A 5,114-nucleotide genomic window follows, 5' to 3' on the forward strand; every position below is an offset into this window, starting at 1 on the left:
AATCAGGTGTCTACGCTGGGGACTTGAGCGAACCAATCACAACTCACTTTCGCTTTTTGAATTGTCTACCATGCAGAGGTTCTCTGAAAGAGGTAGATGGGGTTCTTGTATATATATTTAAAAGTTTTAAAAGGACCTATAAATTTGTCTGTGTGATTTCCCCAAACTGTGAGTCGCACGGCGAGCAAACCTTCGCAGTTGTGACTGCTACCTTTGTTGACACTGGCAAGCTCGGTTATAACGGCGGTCTAGCTGATTGGCTACTGTGAGAATGCGGAACCAGCAAAGGGAGGTAATAAAATTATCGGGTCGATCGGTAGATGCGTCCAGGGTATAGTGGAGACTTTTCGGAATGTATACCCTGGAGATATCGAGGATGGTCTATTTGATGCCTATTTAATTTCACCAATGATGACTTCTTATTCCAGCTGCGGCACATTCAGCTGCGGCACATCCAGCTGCTGTATATCCAGCTGCGGCACATCCAGCTGCTGTATATCCAGCTGCGGCACATCCAGCAGCTGCACATCCAGCTGCGGCACATCCAGCTGCGGCACATCCAGCTGCTGTATATCCAGCTGCGGCACATCCAGCTGCTGTATATCCAGCTGCGGCACATCCAGCAGCTGTATATCCAGCTGCGGCACATCCAGCTGCTGTATATCCAGCTGCGACACATCCAGCTGCTGTATATCCAGCTGCGGCACATCCAGCTGCTGTATATCCAGCTGCGGCACATCCAGCTGTATATCCAGCTGCGGCACATCCAGCTGCTGTATATCCAGCTGCGACACACCCAGCAGCTGTATATCCAGCTGCGACACATCCAGCTGCTGTATATCCAGCTGCGGCACATCCAGCTGCTGTATATCCAGCTGCGGCACATCCAGCTGCTGTATATCCAGCTGCGGCACATCCAGCTGCTGTATATCCAGCTGCGGCACATCCAGCTGCTGTATATCCAGCTGCGGCACATCCAGCTGCGGCACATACTATTTCCGTACCTTGCACTGTCAAATATTGTACCAGCAATATGCCAATCTGTTTTACTAAACAAATCCCATATTGGTTCCATTGTCACACATTACAGACTGACAACAAATCAACGTGTGGTATTTCCCTTCATTTCTAGGTATAATAACATTTAATCTATTAAGTTAAAAAATATCTCCGTTTAGACCAGCATGTTTGTAAAGAGAGTGGGTGAGTGAGTTGGGTTTTACGCCGCAATCTCTTTAAAACGCCTGGCTGTTCCTCGAACAGTACTCGCAATGCGGGAAATCGCAATGTCATCGACAGATATAATTAACATCAGATTTTCAATATTTTTGGGAACAAATTTACCATGATCACTATCAGGAAAAAATGAACATATTGCCTACTACGCTAAGAATTACTTGATGGTCGAAATAATCCGAGCTGAAACATACCTGAGACACTGTGTTCTAACAACTTTGTTCAATATGACACTGGCTTATGGAAAATTATCAGAGCGTTTAAAAAATTCCCACGATACTCCGTCCACTCCTGGTGCTTCTTTCAACTCCAGCTCGACAATCTTGAGCATCTTGGATTTCTTGAATTGCTTTTGCGTAGGGTGTGGAGGATTGTTAAGATTTTTCAGGTTTATAAATTTACCTGTGAGGATTCTAAAGGAGGACTGAGCCTATGTGTCGTATGTCCTGAATGCATGTGTCGTAGATACATGCATATTGTTCGTCTAGAACAAGCAGGGGCGGTATGGTAGCCCAGTGGTTAAAGGTATCACTCGTCACGCCGAAGACCTGGGTTCGATTCTTCACATGGGTACAATGTATGAAGCTCATTTCAGGTGTCTCCCTTCGTGATATTGCTGAAATATTGCTACAATCGGCGTAAAACTAGTCATTCAGTCACTAGAACAAGCACGGCCAAACTTTATCAGCGTAGAATTTTAGTTTTCTAAGTTTAATCCAGAAACGGTGTGATTCACCTGAAGAAAGGACAAGAAATGATCCAGAAACGGCGTGATTCACCTGAAGAAAGGACAAAGGTGGTCCAGAAACGGTGTGATTCACCTGAAGAAAGGACAAGAAGTGATCCAGAAACGGTGCTTTAACCTGGAGAAAGGACAAGAAGTGATCCAGAAACAGTATTATTCACCTGAAGAAAGGACAAGAAGTGATCCAGAAACGGCGTGATTCACCTGAAGAAAGGACAAGAAGTGATCCAAAAACGGCGTGATTCACCTGAAGAAAGGACAGGAAGTGATCCAGAAACGGTGTGATTCACCTGAAGAAAGGACAAGAAGTGATCCAGAAACGGTGTGATTCACCTGAAGAAAGGACAAGAGGTGGTCCAGAAACGGCGTGATTCACCTGAAGAAAGGACAAGAGGTGATCCAGAAACGGTGTGATTCACCTGAAGAAAGGACAAGAAGTGATCCAGAAACGGCGTGATTCACCTGAAGAAAGGACAAGAAGTGATCCAGAAACAGTATTATTCACCTGAAGAAAGGACAAGAGGTGGTCCAATAAACGGTGCTTTAACCTGAAGAAAGGACAAGAAGTGGTCCAGAAACGGCGTGATTCACCCGAAGAAAGGACAAGAGGTGGTCTAGAAACGGTGTGATTCACCTGAAGAAAGGACAAGAGGTGATCCAGAAACGGCGTGATTCACCTGAAGAAGGGACAAAAGTGATCCAGAAACGGTGTGATTCACCTGAAGAAAGGACAAGAAGTGATCCAGAAACGGCGTGATTCACCTGAAGAAAGGACAAGAAGTGATCCAGAAACAGTATTATTCACCAGAAGAAAGGACAAGAGGTGGTCCAGAAACGGTGCTTTAACCTGGAGAAAGGACAAGAAGTGGTCCAGAAACGGTGTGATTCACCTGATGAAAGGACAAGAGGTGATCCAGAAACGGTGCTTTAACCTGAAGAAAGGACAAGAAGTGATCCAGAAACAGTATTATTCACCTGAAGAAAGGACAAGAAGTGATCCAGAAACGGTGTGATTCACCTGAAGAAAGGACAAGAAGTGATCCAGAAACAGTATTATTCACCGGAAGAAAGGACAAGAGGTAGTCCAGAAACGGTGCTTTAACCTGGAGAAAGGACAAGAAGTGGTCCAGAAACGAAGGGACAAGAAGTGTACTGTGTTATACAATAAATAAGAAGTCGCCATCCATACACTTGTCTTGTAGATCCAGTGTAGTAATGTTGAAAGTCTGCACCTCTGTTTTGATATGACATTTACAATCACCTCAGGACCAATATTCCTTTGTACAAATTCGCCTTTTGAAGAACCGTTATAATGCCCATGTAAGCCGCGCTGTGTACTCATACGGTAAGGTTATACGGCATGGGGTGATTGGGTACGCGTGTTAGTTTCAGTACTAATGTATTTGCGTGGATTCATATGCTATTGCCTGTATCCATTGATTTGATTGAGACATGCAGTTGTATACAGTGAACAGCATTTATGACAAACTCAGAGAAATTACTTTTTGTTCGTTTTAATCGCAGTTTGCTATACGCCGTACGTGTGAACTATAGTGCAAGTCATCATGTCCAATGAAACAGTTCTACATATTCATCTATTTCAGTGTTCGCTATAAACGTGGATCACGGTATGTATAGAAGTATGTCTGTGACAATATTTTGACCCTGTATGTAAATATACAATGCTGCTTAACGCCGCATTCAGCAATATACAGCTATATGGCGGCTGTCCCTAAGGAGCAAGTCTTGACGAGTCAATCCAGTGTTCAAGAGCATGAACATCAACCTACGCACATGGTAAACGATGACATGGGTCAGTCACGTCAGCGAGCCTGACCACCCGATCCTGTCAGACGCCTTTCACGAGAAACATGGGTTACTGAAGACCAATTCCCGGATCTTCACGGGTCTGTTTGAGGTGGGAGGAAAGCCCGACACCATGAGCCCCGGATGTTAATTTAACCAACGAGCAAAGTGTCAAGTTAGTATTCTAAACATGATACACGAAACCATTTTGTAATTGAATTAATTTGAAATACGTACGTGAGAAATGATGATTTTAATTTTTTGAAAGATAAAAACATGAGAAAAGAACTTTGTTTATTACAACAAACTGGAAAAAAACCAATAAAACATTCAAAAGAAGTGCAAAAATATACATCAGATAGGGAATTACAAATACAATGAAGTGTGTACATTGTGCAACCAGACAATGTGATAACGCGAGTTAAATGTCAGACATGTGCCACTGTAAGTGTGAAGCAATACTTGATTGACTATTGGATCATCGGAAAACTTGCAGACATCTCATTTTTATTGCAATGTTCCGTTGCCAAGTAGTGGTTACCACCAACTATTTGTAAACTAACAACATGAACGGAGAAATGGGGAACGGTAACTTCCGATCACAGATCATATATATGAACACGAATGCCAAAAAATAAAGATTAGTAATTATCAGCCGAAAATTCTAATAAGTTTCAGAGGCAAAGTAGTGATGAGACATAAATGTATGAATCACTGAAAATCACTGATCTCACCAGAAATTGAAAAAATACTGAACGGTAAAAGAAACACAATAAAAAATACATTAAGAAACAAACAACAAAAAACCCAAACAAAAACAAAATTAAATTGAAACTGCGGGTTCATGTTTCTGTCGTCTATTTAAGAACTTGGCAGAGCTGCATTTCTTTGCTGTTCAGTGTTTGTAAGTGTGGTAAGTTGATCCGCTTTTGACGTGTACATATGACAGAAAATGGTCATTGTGGTCTGAAAGTTAATTTGACTGATTCGTACTTATTTATAAAATGTAAACATACATTTCCCCTGACTGCTCGACATTGCTGGGGCAGTGGTGAAAAAGACTGATGAATAATATCACTAACATGACTGTGTTAGAATAAGAAAACAGTGCGACTAAAAGAGCTTGCAAAATATAATTTAAATGATGTTTCAATAAATGATCAATGACATATTGAAGTCGTGACGGAAACCAACGACTCAATTCCAGAGCCCGTACAACTACCTTACCTAAGTCACACACACACACGGTCCCCGCCCCACCCACCACCCAACCAACAACCAAAGTCTTTCACACACACAACTTGCACTGGGTACTATTGCTTAGCCC

The sequence above is a fragment of the Haliotis asinina genome, chromosome 2 (genome assembly GCF_037392515.1).
Source record: "Haliotis asinina isolate JCU_RB_2024 chromosome 2, JCU_Hal_asi_v2, whole genome shotgun sequence".
NCBI classification, from domain to species: domain Eukaryota; kingdom Metazoa; phylum Mollusca; class Gastropoda; order Lepetellida; family Haliotidae; genus Haliotis; species Haliotis asinina.